Source organism: Notolepis coatsorum, assembly GCF_963971535.1.
Source record: "Notolepis coatsorum genome assembly, chromosome: 19".
Lineage (NCBI taxonomy): Eukaryota > Metazoa > Chordata > Actinopteri > Aulopiformes > Paralepididae > Notolepis > Notolepis coatsorum.
Window position 1 is genome coordinate 83,036,075 of NC_140183.1, and position 18,380 is coordinate 83,054,454.

At 50.8% G+C, this 18,380-nt stretch overlaps 1 protein-coding gene across 1 annotated transcript in view; it reads left to right on the forward strand.

The window, feature by feature from the left end:
• The first annotated feature begins 677 nt into the window (after nt 1-677).
• Nucleotides 678-18,380, forward strand: part of LOC311245739 (C-Jun-amino-terminal kinase-interacting protein 4) — a 96,051-nt gene continuing 78,348 nt past the window's right edge. The window contains exon 1 of the mRNA XM_084335703.1: nt 678-808. The gene's annotated coding sequence lies outside the window, so the exon portion shown is untranslated. The remainder of the gene's footprint in view (nt 809-18,380) is intronic.

Genomic DNA, 18,380 nt, shown 5'->3' on the forward strand with positions numbered 1-18,380 from the left:
TATTGTCACCCACTGTAACTGAGAAGCCGTCGGTCTTGCTGAGTTTGTTATTTGAACCGAAGAGAATGGACTCTGTTTTGCCCATGTGTAATGATAGTTTGTTATCAGCGAGCCATATGCAGATTTTGCCTAGTTCCGAGCTGAGGGTTTTTTCAACCTGTAACTTGTCAGAGACCAGCAGGGCTGAGTCGTCCGCAAACAGGAACAAGTTGCAGTCACAAGCTGACGACATGTCATTTGCATAAATTAGGAACAGTAGCGGACCATAGTGACCTTTCTTTGGTCACATATTGCATTTGGATCATTCCCAATATAATTCTGAGGTCAATTGGACTTGTTTGTGACTGGTATGAAACTTGACACCTGGAGTTAAATATCACTGACATGTTGCGAGCATTACGTCTTTAGATGCCTACTTTACGGCCGCAATGTGGTAAAGAAAACAGAGGGCATGTCAAGTATGTGAGATATTCAGACAGGTATTAGATCAGATCAGCTGACAGCCCACGGCCCTCGCCGGTCACGTGTAATTATTCGAGTTTCAGGAAACCTTTTCTCTGCTCCTTCGGAAAAACAAACCTGCCCAGGTCCCGCCTTCTCTTCGCGCCTATTGGTCGCAGTAGCCAATTCCATAGCTGCCATTGGTCAGCCCAATACGCCGTTCGTTCGTCCAAGTTCTGAATTAAACAACACCCCCGTCTTTAAACTCGTCTGTGTAATTGAGATCTTTTTTCCAAAGTAAACGACTGCAATTTCACTACTATGTGGCAGCGATATAAAACATAAGCAGAACGACTGAGGCGCTAAGGTGAGTTAATTTAATTGCACGCAAACAGACAAGTTTACAAACAAACAACTTTGTAAACTTGGTGCCAAAGGTCTCTCAGGTGTCCACTGTCACTGTCAGTCACGCTAAGGTTTCTTATGTGGATCTCAAACGCCATTCAAACGTTGCATCGAGGGTTTGCAGTAATGATCGAAGTTGTGTAGCCTGTTGCTGTCATTCAATCTCTCTTGTGTGTGTGTGTGTGTGTGTTCGTGATCGCGCTTTGTGTGCCAGTGTTCGTGCGTGTGGACGCTGTGTCTTCTCCCCTTTGTGCTGCTAGACATCACATTATTACATAATATAATAATAATAATAATAAGGAACAGGTTGCAACCCTATTGATAGCAGCAGGTCAAAGGGCGAAGGGGCTTTGCAACACAATAAAAGCCATGTCAGCAATGTATAAAGATAGCCTTGCATATTGTAGGCCTACTGTAACAACTACATTATGTCAGTTGAAGAGAAGATACAAGTTAACCTTTGCAAGACCCATTGCTAAAATGTACAGGCGAATGTGGACGTCAAATGTATATACTGTAGTGACTGTACATAATTCACAAGGAACTCGTTGGGAATGGTAGTTCCCCCCGGACGATTTATTGAATTGATTGATTGAAAAGTTTATTAACAGATTGCAGAATGGGTACAGTACAGTACATCTCAATACATACAATTGTTAAGGGGATGCAGACCAGAGAAAGACTTTCGTCTTGTTTCCACCAGGGTCCCCCATTTTCAATTCATCATAACATATATGACATACATGACATACAGATAGACAGTACTGCTACATCTATACATTTATGACATATCAGATTTGCAAATACAGTACTGTTTGTGATACAAAAGTGTCCAGAAAAGGAGTGTATATACATTTGGCGTAGAAACTGTACATTGGAGGAGGTTGGTGGGGTGGGGTTGGGTGGGTTGGGTGAGGGCTGTACATTGGAGGTGGGGGGGGGGGGGGGGGGGTTGGGTAGGGGACACACACACATTTTACACTGTACATTGGAATGTTGACAAAGCCTTACTTGGTCATTTACTGTACAACTAGGTTAGGACATTTGTAGGGGCCAGTTTCGAATTGCAGTCTCACGTAGGTGTTTTTTGAGAGTGTTTTTGAAGGTGGGTAGTGATTCACATTCCTTTACAGCTTTAGGCAGGGCGTTCCACATTGATGTGGCATAATTGCGAAACGTGTTTAGTCCCTTGTTTGAGCCGAATCTGGGTTTTACATGATTTGTGGAGCTCCCTCTGGTGTTGTGATCGTGGTATTCACTGACCTTTGGGAAGTATTTTGACATGTACATGGGTACCTTGGTCGCGTAGTGTATCTTGTAGACCAGGCCCATTGCAAGTTGCTGTACTCTGTCGTCTACTCTAAGCCATCCTAGGTTGTCAAAGTGGGCAGGGGTGAGGTGGGTTCTAGGAGTCAGGTCAAGTAGTAGTCTGACTAGCTTGTTTTGAGATGTTTGTAATTTGTTTTTTAGTGCCTTTGAGGTGCTTTGGTACCATGAGGTGCAAGCATAGTCGTAGTACCCTTGAATGAGTGCTCCTGCTAGAGTCTTCAGGGTATTCTTGTTTACCAGAGAGGAGATCCGGTACAAGAATCGCGTTCGTTGGTTGACTTTTTTTATTACATTGGATGCCATTTTGTCACAGGAAAGATTAGCCTCTAGGATGGAACCCAGGTAGGTAATTTCATCTTTCCTTGTGATAATATTGTCACCCACTGTAACCGAGAAGCCGTCGGTCTTGCTGAGTTTGTTATTTGAACCGAAGAGAATGGACTCTGTTTTGCCCATGTGTAATGATAGTTTGTTGTCGGCGAGCCATATGCAGATTTTGCCTAGTTCCGAGCTGAGGGCTTTTTCAACCTGTAACTTGTTCTTGTCAGAGACCAGCAGGGCTGAGTCGTCCGCAAACAGGAACAAGTTGCAGTCACAAGCTGACGACATGTCATTTGCATAAATTAGGAATAGTAGTGGTCCTAGTATGCTTCCTTGTGGAACACCACAGCTCACTGTGAGGGGGGGGGATAGGGTACCGTTTACTTCCACCATCTGTTCCCTCCCCTCCAGGTAGGATTGTATCCAGCTCACTGATAAACTATCAAAACCAATTGCTTTTAGCTTGTCAATCAGAATGGTGTGATTGACAGTGTCGAAGGCCTTTTGTAGGTCCAGCATGACCATGCCGCAGTATTTGCCCGCGTCCACCTCTTGTTTGATGTGGTCGTTCAAGTAGAGAAGGCATGTGTCAGTGGAGTGGGATGTTCTGAAGCCAGATTGGAATTCGTAGATTAGATTTTTTTCCGCGAGGTACTTTTCGATCTGTTCGTATACTATTTTTTCCATGACTTTCGAGATGGATGTAAGGATAGAAACAGGGCGGTAGTTACCCGGGTCTAATTTGCTGCCCTTTTTGTGCAGGGGTGTTACTCTCGCAATTTTGAAGTCCTTGGGGACGTGTCCCTGTTTTATGGAGAGGTTTATTATGTGTGTGATGACTGGGGTGATGGCTGCTGCTGAGTCTCTGAGGAATTTGGAGGGGATGTTGTCATGGCCAGTGGCCTTGTTTGGTTGGAGGGCGCTCAGTTTTTTGAGTACCTCATCTGTAGTTACTATTTCCAGTTTGAAGTCGTCTTTGTGGACGCCTAGGTTCATGTAGTATGCTACTATGTGTTCTACCCCATACTGCCCTGAGTGGGAGGGTAGTTTGTTTACCAGTGTTGTGGCTATGTTTGTGAAGAAAGTGTTTAAGTAATTGGCTACATCCAGCTTGTCTGTGATGAGCGTGTTGTCCGTCTTTATGTTTATGTTTGAGAACCTGGTTTTGAGTTTTTTACTGCAGCCTAGTTGATTGTTGAGTAATTTCCAAAGTTCACGTGGTTTATTTTTGTTTTCCTCGGTTTTGTCATTGATGACATTTTTTTTTGCAGTTTTGATCATGGAGTTTACGTCATTTCTTAGTCTGTTTCTTTCTAGTTTGAGTTCAGTCACGTGGTCTTGGAGTTCACTGCTCGTGCTTTTGGTAAGCTTTGACTGACTTTTACGAAACTCAGAGCATTTTTTGTCTCTGGCTTTCATAGCGGTCAGTATTTCAGTGTGCATCCATGGCTCAGCGCGATTTTTTACCCTGGTGGTTCTTAGGGGGGCCATTTTGTTTAGTATTGATGAAAATTTGGTTTTGAAGCCAAGCCAAGTTTCTTCAACCAGTGTACCATTGAGTTCATCTGACCAGTCCAGACTCTCCAGTTCAAGGTTAAAGGCCTCGCTAGAGTAGGTTTTGAGGTCTCTAGATGTGACTGTTTTGTGACAGCCAGCCTTTAGTTTTAGCTTTTTGCGGGTACAGAATATCATGTAATGATCACTTAACCCGCATGCTATAACCCCTTTACTGGAGATCTTGGACTTGTCAGAGGTCAGTATGAGGTCAATGGTAGTCTGAGTTGATTCACATATCCTTGTGGGTTGGGTGATTAGTTGGCTGAGGCCGTGCAGATCACAAAACCTATTGAAGGATTTGAAGACGGGTGCATTTTTTTGTTGCATATCCGTGTTCCAATCCCCAATAAGAATTTTTTCCGCATCCTCAGCTCCAGCTAAGCACACATCCAGAGTATCATAAAATCCAGTTTGATCTGGCGGTCTGTATATTGTGCCGACTAGAACAGATTTTGCCCTTTCAAATAAAATTTCCACCCATACGGTTTCAATTGTCTCATGATGAAGGTCAGTACGGGTAATGAATTTGGTGTCCTTATGTATGTACATACAAACACCACCTCCATACTGGTTTCTGTCATTACGGACTATAGTATAGTTCTCTATTTCTATTTCAGGGTCTGTTACAGATGGATCAAGTTTAGTTTCAGTAAAGCATATTATGTCTACCTTACCGCTCATAAACAGGTTTCTTAATTCGTCCAGCTTATGCTTAATGCTGTTTACATTAAGGTGAAAGATGTGGCATCTATTTTTCTGTAACTCGGGGAGGGGGGGGGGCAGTTGGCAGCATTTCCTTTTGTATGGTTGTTGAACTGATGCTGTTAAACTGGAAAAAAAAAAAAAAAATACCTATAAACATATTGTTTAAAAAAAAGAATGAAAAGGGAACAAGGGAACTATAAAATAAATTGAAATATAAATAAACAAGGTAAAGATAGAATTGACCGTTGAAATATCAAGATAGGGCCGATATGGGCCGATATAATTTTTTCCTTTTTTTTTTTTTTATTTATTAAAATGTAATATTATTTTTTCTTTTTACATGTTTTGGCCTTAAATTGTTTCAAAATATCAGTAATTTCTGAAAATAAGTTACAAAAGTAAAAAAAAAGTATGCGTTTTGGAAAGTAGCTCTTTGTTTGATTATCATAAAAAAGTGTTTTCTGTGCAGAGATGTCGACATCGGTGGATGTCGGTGCCGGCCAGAACAGCAATATTAATGTCGGTTATTGGTATCGGCCACCATTTTCACATCGGTGCATCACTATTCTTTTGGATGTTATAATTTTTTCTTTATTGTTTCTGTCTGTTTAATTGTATTGTCTGAGATGTTTGTAAATCAAAAATGCAAATAAAAATATAAGTTAAAAAAAAAAGGTGAAAGATGTGTAGTCCGTTTTTATTAGCTGTGTTATTGATGTCTTCGAGTTCCAGGTAATGGTCTTCTGGTGCTGCTGTGGGGGAGGGAGGGGGGGGGCTTTGTTGTTGTCTCCGTGATGTGTTGGTGTGTGGGGAGGGGGAGTCCTTTGTCCTGTATTTTCTGGCGGCAACCTTTTGTTCTCCTGGGCTGGTAAACATAGCCAGCCTGGCCAGGTTGGCTAGTTTATCAGGCGATTTGTCCGTGGGGTTGCCGGTTGGGGGGGCTTTGTTGACGTGGGTGGGAAGGGGGGAGGGGGGGGTCGGGACCCGCGCCGTGCTGGTACAACAAAGGACTCGGTCCAGAGTCCTTTGTTCCTGGATGTTTTCGCCGTTAGCTCCGCTGGCTAGCCGGCTATCGGGCGTCGAGATGTTTAAATCCCGCGTCGGGATGGTCGTCATTAGTGATGCACCGATGTGAAAATTGTGGCCGATACCGATAACCGATATTAATATTGCTGTTCTGGCCGATACCGATATTTACCGATGTCGATATCTCTGTATAGAAAACACTTTTTTAACGCATAATTTTTTTACTTTTGTAACTTATTTTCAGAAATGACTGATTTTTGAAACTATTTAAGGCCAAAACATGTAAAAAAAAAAAAAAAGATTAATTTTTTTTTTTTTTTTTTTTTTTTTTTTTAATATCGGATATCGGCCCCATCTTGATATCGGACCGATACAGATGTGTAAAAAAACGGCCATATCGGCCGATATTATATCGGCGGCCGATATATCGTGCATCACTAGTCGTCATGGTTTCGACCCTCGGTTCACCTCCTCTCGTCTCTGCCTCACGTGTGCTCGTCTGCTGCGGCGTCATTTGGGAAGAGTTGCCGTCCGCGCAGTGGATGTAGCCACAGGTTGAGTTGTTGATATTGGTCGCGATGGTAACCTCCCTCGCTTCTTGCGCTGCCAGACCAAGTCTTCTCGCCTGAGTTCTGGTCAAGACCGGGCCTGGGTTTAGATGAATGTCTCCCGAGAGTAGCAGGATAAGGGACAAAAAGGTCTTTCGGTCCATTCTGCCATTCGGGGGTCTGTTCTTTCTTTCAGGATTGGCCGTTAATGTTGCGTGAACGGTCGCTGTCCCCACGGCCAGGTGCTTATGTTCCGTGCCGTTTTGGAAATAAAAGTCGCTGTGTACCTCCTTTTCTATTTTTGCTCTTCTCTCCTCTTCTGTCTGGTTATGCTTCATCGTTGAGTAGAGGTACGAATCCGTTATCCAAAACATAACGAGGAGAAAATGTGCGCAAAATCTCTTTTGTTTACTGTATTGACGAGGGCTCCGGGAGCTCAGGAATTTGCGACCGCTCATGGCTGTGTCCTACAGGCTACACTTCCTGCCACCGGCATTCTTATTTACTGTCGACACGACTACGTCGATTTGTTGTTACGCTGATGAATAAAGGAATTAGGTTTAACTTCGAGACACCGCCTCCGACTCCTTCTTCTCAGCGCTACACTGGTGACCCCGACATTAGTCTCGAAGAAGTTTCCGAGACGGAGAATACGACGAACATGGCAAACAACGCTGGTTTTCTCAGACTGCCTGAGTTTTGGGAGCAGTCGGCGGCCGCGTGGTTCGCCCAGGCGGAGGCGCAATTCGCCCTACGGGGAATCGTGGATGACGCCGCTCGATACTTCCACGTCGTCTCGAGTCTGAACAACACTACGGCGGCGAGAACGGTAGGCTTCATTACCGCTCCGCCGGCCCGGGATAGATATGAGGCGTTTAAGACGCACCTACTCAGGATTTTTGAGTTGTCGCCGTCTGAGCGGGCCCGACGCTTGTTGGATATACGTGGCTTGGGAGACAGCAAGCCGTCGGCGCATATGGAGATGATGCTGAATCTACTGGGCGCCGAGCAGCCGAACTTTTTATTTAAAGAGCTGTTCCTCAGACACATGCCGCCACGGGTACAGACGGCGCTGGCCAATACAAACATTGTGGATCCCCGTGCTCTGGCAGAGGAGGCAGATCGGTTCTACCTGGCCACGCAGCACTTAGCCCCAGAGGTGCTGGCCCCGACACGGGCGAACATGCCCAGAGGGGGAGGGGCGAAGATGGAGAGGGGCGCCGCGGCCGACGGCAATAATGACACAGGCCTGTGTTATTTCCAGGTACGCAGGTACGTCGAACAGGCTACTCTTCATTAAGGACACACTCTCTGGTCGAGAATTCCTCTGCGACACCGGAGCACAGAGGAGCGTCCTACCGGCGACGGTGGAGGACACCGCCGGCGGGGGGGGGGGTCCGCGACTGACGACCGCCAACGGTAACCCGATCCGCACCTACGGCACGAGGACCGTGGAGTTGTGTTTCGGGGGACAGCGGTTCACGTGGGAGTTTGTCACGGCCGACGTCTCGTTCCCACTACTCGGGGCGGATTTCCTCTGCGCACATGGGCTCCTCGTGGACGTGAGGCACGGCCGCCTGGTAGACGCCCAGACGTACGCTTCCTTGACTTGTGTGCGCAATGAAGTGGTATACAGCGGGCTGGCCAGCTCGCTCGCAGAAGGTGACGTGTACCAACGCCTACTGCGGGAGTTTCCCGGCTTGACACAGCCTACGTTCTCGGCCGCGACCACCAAACACGGGGTCGAGCATCACATAGAGACTCAAGGAGCTCCCGTGTACGCTAGGGCCCGCCGGCTCAACCCTGACAGACTAGCAGTCGCTAGGTCAGAGTTCGCCAACATGGAGAAGTTGGGGATTGTCCGACGCTCGGACAGCCCCTGGGCCTCGCCGCTGCACATCGTGCCCAAACCGGACGGGGGATGGAGACCGTGCGGGGACTACAGACGCCTCAACGATGCTACCACGCCAGACCGCTACCCGGTCCCCCACATCCAGGACTTCTCAGGGCACCTGGCGGGTAAGCTGTTCTTTTCGAAGGTAGACCTGGTACGCGGTTACCACCAAGTGCCGGTACACCCCTTGGACATCCCGAAGACGGCGGTGGTAACACCCTTCGGTCTATTTGAGTTCCTACGGATGCCGTTCGGACTGAAGAACGCGGCACAGTCTTTCCAGAGGCTAATGGACTCGACGCTCAGAGACATGCCGTTTATTTTTGTCTACCTGGACGACATCCTCGTCGCCAGCTCCTCGCCCGAAGAGCACCTGGAGCACCTACGATGCCTCTTTACGAGGCTGGGCCAAAACGGCCTAATCATCAACCCGGCTAAGTGTCAGTTCGGGTTGACCTCCATACGGTTCCTCGGACACCTCATCGACAGGAGGGGGGCCGCCCATGAACAATACGTTGACGGCGCCTGGCAACCGCTGGCGTTTTTCAGCCGTCAACTGACCCCCAGGGAGCGCAAGTACAGCGCATTTGACAGAGAGCTCCTAGGTTTCTGGTTGGCGGTGCGCCATTTTCGTTTCATGCTGGAGGGCCGGGAGTTTACGGCCTTCGTCGACCACAAACCACTCATGTTCTCCATGTCCAAGGTGGCTGAACCGTGGTCCGCGCGACAACAGCGCCAACTCTCGTACATTTCCGAGTACACGACAGACATACGGCATATCGCCGGGAAAGCCAACGTGGTCGCAGACTGCCTATCCAGGGTCGTCATCGGAGCTGTGCAGCTGGGCCTCGACTACGTCGCCATGGGCTCGGAACAGGCCTCCGACCACGACATCCAGGCCCTCAGGACAGCGGATACCAGTCTGCGCCTCAGAGACGTCGCGATTGGCGGCTCGGGCGCGTCCCTGCTCTGTGACCTCTCCACCGGGCAACCCCGGCCGCTGGTCCCTATAGGCTGGCGCAGGCGGGCTTTCGAGGCTGTGCACGACCTGTCTCACCCCGGTAGGAAGCCTTCGAGCAGGTTGGTGTCACAGAAGTTTGTGTGGCGAGGGCTCAAGAAAGACGTGATGGCCTGGGTCGACGCGTGTGTGTCCTGCCAACGGGCTAAAGTGCACCGACATACCAAGGCCCCGCTTGTGACATTCGTGGTTCCCGAGAGGAGATTCGACCACGTCAATGTTGACCTCGTGGGCCCGCTTCCTTCCTCTCACGGGTTTACCTACCTGTTCACTATGGTGGACAGGACCACCCGTTGGCCGGAAGCCGTTCCCCTCGCCTCGACGTCTTCTTCCGACGTGGCCCGCGCCTTTATCAGCACGTGGATCGCACGTTTCGGGACCCCGTCTGACCTCTCCTCCGACCGGGGCTCGCAGTTCACCTCAGAGCTCTGGAACGCGGTCGCCAGCGGCCTGGGGGTTAAGCTGCACCGTACAACCGCGTACCACCCGCAGGCCAACGGGCTATGCGAACGTTTCCACCGGTCCATGAAGGCGGCGCTGCGCGCAGGCCTGACGGACGGCAACTGGGTGGATAAGCTGCCGTGGGTCATGCTCGGACTTAGGAGCGCCCCCAAGGAAGACCTGCAGGCCTCGTCCGCGGAACTGTTATACGGCCAGACATTGCGCGTCCCGGGGGATTTCATTCCGGACGCGACAACCCCTTGGTCCGCGGCCAGCCAGCGTTCCACCCTGCGAGAAGCGGCTCAGACCTTCGCCCCGATTCCCACGTCGCAGCATGGTACCCCCGTTTCCCGGGTGCCGCGCAGCCTGCACACGGCGGAGTATGTTTTTGTTCGCCACGATGCGCACCGTGGGCCCCTACGCCCCCCTTACGATGGCCCGTTTAGGGTCCTGCGACACGGTAACAAGGACCTCATGGTCGACATGGGCGGTAGGACGGAGACCGTGTCAATAGACAGGATCAAGCCCGCTCACGTAGACGTTTCACAGCCTTTGGAGTTGGCCCTTCCCCCCCCGCAGGGGTCGTCCGCCGTTGCCCCGGGTGCCACCGCCCACAGAGCCACCGGCGGCCTCACCGATGCCAGCGCCCCCGGGTGTCGGTGAGGGTACGGGCGCTTGCGACGCTTTCCCCTCTCCGCCCCCGGTTTTCCGCGCTCGCCGAGGCCGTTTCGTGCCCCCGGGTGTCGTGGACGGCACGGGCGCTTATGCCACTCCGCCCTCCCCGCCCCCGGCTTTCCGCACACGCAGAGGGCGGGCAATTGTTCCCCCACGCCGGGGGGATTTTGACTATGGGTGAATTCTGGGGGGGCTTGTGTAGTGACTGTACATAATTCACAAGGAACTCGTTGGGAATGGTAGTTCCCCCCGGACGATTTATAGGGTGGCACTTCCTGCCACCGGCATTCTTATTTACTGTCGACACGACTACGTCGATTTGTTGTTACGCTGATGAATAAAGGAATTAGGTTTAACTTCGAGACACCGCCTCCGACTCCTTCTTCTCAGCGCTACAATACTCTCTTTTCTGGACTCTTTTTGTATCACAAACAGTAGGCCTACTGTATTTGCAAATCTGGTATGTCATAAATGTATAGATATAGCAGTACTGTCTATCTGTATGTCGTGATTGATTGATATTGAAAACGTTATTAACAGATTGCAGAATGGGTACAGTACAGTACAGCTCAATACATACTGTAACTGAGGGGTACAATTCCCTGACTGTATTGATAAGTATGGTATCATTAAACCACTACCGCTTTATGTACTTTAACTACTGGCCACACAGTACATGATATAGATATGATGAACACTTTCCCACCATGAAACCAAGTCCACACAAATGTATAAGTCGAATATTTAATATATAGCAAAGGGTATATACAATGTTCACTTAATGACATTTATGATTTGAATGCACTTGTAAGGCAAATGAGTATTCGTAGGCAAATCAACATTGAATGTCCAATCTCTGGTTACGCAGGAAGCAAGTATACAACCTGGTTCTTTAGGGAACTATAGCGATGGTACTTAATGATTATAGCTGGATATACTAAAGGGGGGTCCTGCTGGTTGTAAGTCAGTAAGGGGGGGGGGTTAGGAGAGCCGCCGGCGATATCCCATCTGGCCAACGATTTCTTGGGAGAATTCAGAGTGCTGAACACGGTGCCCACAGAACCTTGGTCCACAGATGAATACAGTTGGGCCCTCTTGTAGACGGTAGCTGCCGGTCCACAACGAAGAGACGTGAGGCGACCTCACTCGGGGTAGAGCGCCGTCTCACCTGGACTCCTCTCGGGGGGTAGTTCCAACACTCACCAGTGTTGGCTGTTATCCATGGCATAAATCAAAGCACCCAAAGCAAGTAGATAATCCAAGCCGTGTAGGGCTCGCCGTCGTCCGGGTAAGGTAATCCAATGTGCAGGTCCACACGTCCTAGCCCAGAACTCCTCGGATGAAAGCACCACACGTGGTCTGCCCAGCCTGGTTAAGACTCTAGATAACGCGAGGAAACGATGGGGGTACTACTCACTGTATAACTCTAACCGAACGATGCACCATACATAATAGACTATTATTAACTTAATAGAAATACGTCCCACTCGACGGTATAGTGCCAAACTATGACAATTCAACTATTAATCCACACGATGTCTCAATGCCATTCTGAGGCCAAGTTGACCATACTGCACCACACGTGTATCGTGGGTGAGGCTTAACGTCTTGCCACTAGGTTGGAGGGTAAAGAACTAAGGGCTAAGGGACTAAAAGAAAGTTCTACTTTACTTGCGCCATATATATATGCGCTGTGAACAAATAGTACCATTCGTATTTCGCCAGACGTATTCCTACGCGGAACCGGGCTAGTAACGACATGTTCGTCGGCACGATTGAACTTGAACCAAGGGGCTTGGCTGCTGGCGCCAAGTTCTTGTCCAATGAGAGAATGAAACTATTATGGGCTGTTAGTAGACTAAAGGGATATTCAGTGTATATGTACAAGGAATATACAAGGGATATCAAACGATATACAAATACTATTAAATATATATCCATAAATAAATATATATATTCGGTTTAATCTGATCCTTCACAACAGCCGCCCCCTAATTAGTCCCACCTAATTAGCTAAGCAGAGACAGATTAACCGCACTGTCTACCACTCAAGGTCCGCTGTAAGGGTCAGTCAACTCACAAAGTCATGGGGTCATGGTCGTCATCGATAGTGTCTGGGAGTCTAGGCAGTTCTATCAGCCTCGCCACGGGTTGTGTGTAAGTTCGCCCTTGGACGAGCACTTCAGCTGCTCGGACCTTTCCATCGGCACCGGTGATCACTTTGCTTACGCGGCCAGCCGGCCACATAGCTCTGGGTAGTGACTGGTCGATAATCATGACGACTGTTCCTTCTGTCAAATTGTCTCTCTCTTTTACCCACTTCTGGCGGGTCTGTAGAGACGGTAGGTAGTGGAGTAGAAAGCTGTTCCAAAACTTGTCGGCCAGTACTTGACTGTACCTCCACATTCTTCGGCCGTTCGCTTCTTCAGGCCTGTACATTGTCTGGGGTAGCGCGGGGTCCAGCCGCCCCATCAAGAGTGTGTTGGGGGTGACTGGGTCGACATCTGCTATATCACTGGAGACGTAGCCGAGGGGCTTGGAGTTCAATACTCCCTCGATCTCCGTGAGGACTGTCATTAGGACTTCTTCCGCTACAGTCTGGGCCCCAAGCACGGCGTACAGGGCTGTCTTTATAGAACGTACTTCTCGTTCCCAGGTTCCACCGAAGTGGGGTGCGTTCGGGGGATTAAACTGGAAGTCAATCTGGGATGGAGCGAGGTGGGTCTTAAGTTCTGGGCCCATAGCTTGGAAGCTCTCTCTCAGCTCTCTTTCTCCGCTTTTGAAGTTTGTCCCGTGATCAGACAACAATGTAGACGGTTTTCCTTTCCGTGATGTGAATCTTCGGAAGGCCATAAGGAATGAGTCTGTGCTCATGGTTGGAAGGAGTTCGATATGTATCGCTCTGGTGGTCATGCATTTGAATACAATACCCCACCGCTTCTCGGTTCCTCTTCCTTTCTTTATATACAACGGGCCAAAACAGTCCATGCCTGTGGAGTGGAATGGCTTGTCGCCGAGTCGGAGGCGACAGGGAGGTAGGTCAGCCATCCGGGGTATGCTGGGCTGCGCGCGCCACTTTCGGCAGTCTAGACAGGTTCGCTGGAAGCGTCGCACTGCTTCTCTTCCTTGAAGTATCCAATAGCGACGTCTGATCTCCGCGAAGACTCTCTCTGCTCCTGCGTGGTGTACATCCTCGTCGTATTTCTTTATGATCAGCTCTGTGACCTTGTGTCGGCTGTTCAAGACTATCGGGTACTTAACGTCATCCGGTAGATTGGGGGCCCTCCGCAGACGACCACCCACTCTGATGAGATTATGGGCGTCGCTCTCGGGTGCCAGGTGGAGCAATCTGCTGTCTGATGGGACGGGCTTTCCTCCCTGTAGACAGTCTAGCTCGTCGGGGAACGAGTCTCTCTGGGCTCGTTGTAGTAGAAGAAGTTCTGCTTCTTCGTAGTCAGCTGCTGAAATGTCGGCAGTGGGCTGAATCTCTGGGTGGTGCCACAGAAATGTCTTTAGTTGCGCACTCTGTAGGGTGAGGCAATCATCTATGTTGGGGTCTGTGGAGGCGACTGTGCTCAGTCCACAGAACATAGGTTTCTTGTTCTCAGCCTCCTCTTTACTCGCCTCCCGTGGGGTGGGCGTAGGCCACTCTCCTTCCGGGAGCTTGAGGAACTCTGGTCCGTCACTGTAGATGTTGTGACGGGTGAGGTCATCTAGGGACATTCCCCGGGTGATGACGTCAGCTGGGTTGTGTTTGGTGTCCACATACCGCCAGCTCGCTGCTTCTGTTAACTCTTGAATCTCTGTGACTCTGACTCCCACGAAGACCTTGTATCTGCATGAATCAGACTTGATCCATGTGAGTACTGTCGTGGAATCTGACCACAAGATTGTTCTGTGCACCGGAATGGTGAGTTCACGTTGGATTAACGTGGCTAGATGCGCTCCTGCTAGGGCTGCGCAGAGCTCTAGACGTGGGATAGATTGTTGCTTTCATGGGGCTATTCTTGAGCGAGCCAGGATGAAGGCGGTGTGTATCTCTCCTCCCTTCTCTTGGGCACGCAAGTAGGCCACTGATCCATAGGCTACTTCGGAGGCGTCGCTGAAGACGTGTAGATCCATCTTGCATGTCTCTGGCCTCACTGTGGGTGGGAAGTAGCTGCGGCGTATATTGACGCCTGGGAGTGAGCGGAGTTCCGTCTCCCACTCTCTCCATGTGGAGGCAAGGGGTGCGGGTATTGGGTCGTCCCAGCCCTGGTCCTTGTCCCATAGTGCTCGTACAATCATCTTTGCCCTGGTGGTGTAAGGTAGAATACATCCCAACGGGTCATATTGTCTGGCGAGTGTTCTGTACACACTCCGTCTGGTGGTCGGTATCGCCGTCGACCTTCCCTGCTCCGTGGTCAGGGGTTTGTGTCTATAGTGGAGCGAGTCTGTTTTGAAGCGCCAGACTAGTCCTAGTGTCATTTCTTGGGCTTCTCCTGGGATTGTCGCCATCCAGGTCTCGCTGCTGGCAGCCTTGTCCGCGGGGGAGAGGCTGCGCAATACGTGCGGGTCGCTGCTGGCCCACTGCCTGAGATCAAAGCCGCCTTTGATCAGAGAGGCGCGTAGCTTGAGTAGGAGAGCCTTGGCTTCCTCTTGAGTCGAAACGCTTTGTAAACAGTTGTCCACGTAGAAACTGTTCTTCACACTGTGTCGGACCTCTTCATCTGCTGCTGGGTCCTCTGCGACGTGTTTCTGTAGTGCAAATGTAGCACAGCACGGGCTGCATGTGGTTCCGAAGGGGAGGACTTCCCACTGGTAGATGGCTGGGTGCTCATCTCCGATCCTCTCTCTCCATAGGAACCGCAGCAGGGGCTTATCCTCCTCCACTAGTCTCACCTGCAGGAATATCCCTTTGATATCCCCGCTGATAGCCACCTTGTCCTGGCGGAAGCGTAGTAGCACGCCTAGTAGAGAGGGGCCGAGTGTGGGGCCGGGCAAGAGCTCTTTATTCAGATTCTGGGATCCGATCTGGTAGCTGCAGTTAAACACAATGCGATCCTTGCCGTTGTGGTGGACCTTGTGGTGCGGCACGTACCATGATTCGGTCGTCTGATCGGCCTCTTTAATGTCAATCTTCATTACGTGTCTCGCTGTGATTAGCTTCTCAATCTCAGCGCGGTACACACTCTCTTGAGCGGGGTCTTTGGCTAGGCGCCGCTCTGTGTTCAATAGATACCGCTCCGTAGCTTCTTTCGTGGCGTGAAAGGTGGGCATTCCCTCTCGCCTCAGGAGTGGAGTTGCGTATCTCATCACTCCGCCGACTGTGACTCTCTTTGTCCCTTGCTCGAGGAGGTTTATGGCGTAAATGTCTTCTTTAGAATGAATGTCTTTCTTTTCGTTCTTAAAGGGCATTGTCTCTAGTGTCCATAGCCTCTCGACATGCTGCAGGAGAGTGGTGTCTTCTTCTGTCACTCTGGAGTGGAGGCAGCTAGTGGCTGCTGTTCGGTTAAGAGATTTAGCGAGGGGGCCTTGTAATGTCCATCCTAGGCGGGTCTCGACTGCTGCAGGACAGCCTCTGGGTCCTGTATGGACCCGGTCTATCGGGACTATGAGGTCTGCATGGTCGGAGCCTATCAGCAGGGTCGGGGTGGCGCCGTCTATGAGCGGGATAGGTAGTTGACGCAGGTGCACATATTTATCCATCAGTTTGGCGATGGGGTAGGTGTACTGTGATAGTCTTATTTCTTGGCTGGTGAAAGCATTTGTAATCCTATACCGTCGCTCTGGCTGCCCGCTTGCTGCGATAGTGAAGGAGACATTCTCGCCCTTTATCGTCTTTAAATCTCTTCTTATTGTCCGAATCGTCATTTGGTTCTCGCTCCCCCGCAGTCCCAGCTGGGCCGCAGCGGACGCGAGCAGAAGGGTCTTCTCTGACCCGTCATCAAGGACGGCGTAAGTGTCCATGACTTTATCTTGGTAGCTCAATGTTACACGGACTACCTTTAAGAGCACTTGGGCGCCGCTGCTGCTGGCGGGGTCAATGTACATGACACTTGCCTTTGTGCTGCTCGATGGTGCAGGTGCAGGCTTTCTTCTGTTACTGTCGTGTAGGACATCTAGGTGGGCTCCGTCACACCGACTGCACCTCTTCTTTAGGCGGCACTCGGCTGCCATGTGACTGCGCGCACATCGGTAACAGCGCCTGTTGGACTTTATCCATTGACTCACTTCTTCTGCATTCATCTTTGTGAACAGGTCACATTGTGACAGCCAGTGTTCCTTCTCGCAGTACGGGCACACCATCTTCCACTTCTCTTTTCTCGAGGGGGTACTGTGGTTCTTACTGCTCGGTACTGATTCTGATTGGTGCATGACAGTCACCGATCTTCTTCCATCGTTTATTCTCCTGGGTCCCTCTCTGGAGCTTGGTGTGCTCCGCACGAACGTATCCAGTCGTAGGCTGCTGACTTCTCTCGCCAGGAAGTCGGCTAGATCGAGGAGGGATGGTTCGGGACCGTTAGGATCACGGTGGTCTCTCTGCCGCCTGAAGCGCTCTTGTCTGGCGGGTGGCAGCTTCTCTAAAATCCTCTCGACGTTAGAGTTGGCGTATAGCTCGTGCATACCCTTTTCTCGTTGCGCTCCCAGCATCCCTACCAGGGACTGCACTTTTATAGACAGGTCGTCTAATGAGCGATTGTCTGTTGCTGGGGGTAGGCGGTCAATATGCCTTATCTCTTGGATTACGTAATCCCATATACGTCCATATCTCTGGTCCAGCGCTGCTAGAGCCGCAGTGTATGGGGTCGTAGAGGTGGCATAGGCTAGCGCTATATTGTGCGCTCGGGGTACTTTCAGGTGCTTCAGTAATATTGCATACTTGTGGCGTTCATCAGCGACATCCACCATCATTGTCTCTAAGCACATCCGGAGCTCCGTGTACTGTGCTCGATTCTCATAGGTGAAGTCTGGAAACGTCGGTGTGCCAATGTATGACGCCGTGGATGGCTGATACATCGGCGAGCGTTGGGGGAGAGGCCTCCTAGGCGAGTCTCCTCTTGCGCCTCTCTGTGGGCTGGTACCGGCAGGGTACCATGGCCCGCTGGTCCAGGTGCTATTCCTCGGGGCTGGTCGTGCGTCATGCTCACCCGTGAATAGAGTCGGGGGTCTGTAGCGCAGCGCCGCAGGGGTATAGCCTGGGCTGTACTGGACCTCCTGGTCCGGTGGAGTACTGTGCTGTCGTCGGGCTTGGTTCTCCTCCTCTCCCTCTTCTTCTTCTATCAGGTCCTCTAGATCCTGTAGTCGTTTATTTAGCTTCTCCGCAGTGTATGCCGCTCCTTCCTTGTAGCTGGGTCTCGCTTGGACCGGTCGGGGAAGGGGGTCTGCGGGGGGTATAGGCTTGGTCTGTTGGTCAAGTTCAGGGTCGCTTGCTCGGTTAGGGGATGCTGCCCTTGACTGTTGTCTCGACGAGTTCCTTGAACCCCTGGCGGAGGGAGAGGGTGTTGCCTTGGTGATCAGCTGCTCCATTAGCTGCGCTTGTAACTTGTCGCGCTCGGCTTGTAGTCTGTCGCGCTCGCCCTGTAGTCTGTCGCGCTCGGTTTCGCGCTGGATGAGAGCGAGGTCGCGCTCTGTTTCTCTTTGGGCACCGGCAGCGGCACGCTGGGTGTCTGCTCGGTCTCTTGCCATATTCTCTTCCGTCTGAAGGCGTCTCATCTCCAGGCGTATGCGCTCTTCTTCGCTCCGTTGCTGTGTCTGGAGTCGATCGCGTTCACCCTGAAGTCGATCGCGTTCACCCTGGAGTCGATCGCGTTCGGTAGAGGCTGTCAGGCTGACGAGGAACGCCTGTGATAGCATCCTCTCCGCTTCGCTGGGGGAAGACGGTTGTAGAGGTGAGCCGCTCCTGGCTGTACTCGTTGGGGAGTCCTGGAGCTCTATCTCCTCGGCGCTCTCCTCATCTTGTTCCGTGCAGAGTTCTCTCTCTGTAGGGTTGTCTTCCTCCCGGGGCTGGTCGGGGACTACTTCTTCGGTATTGGCGGGG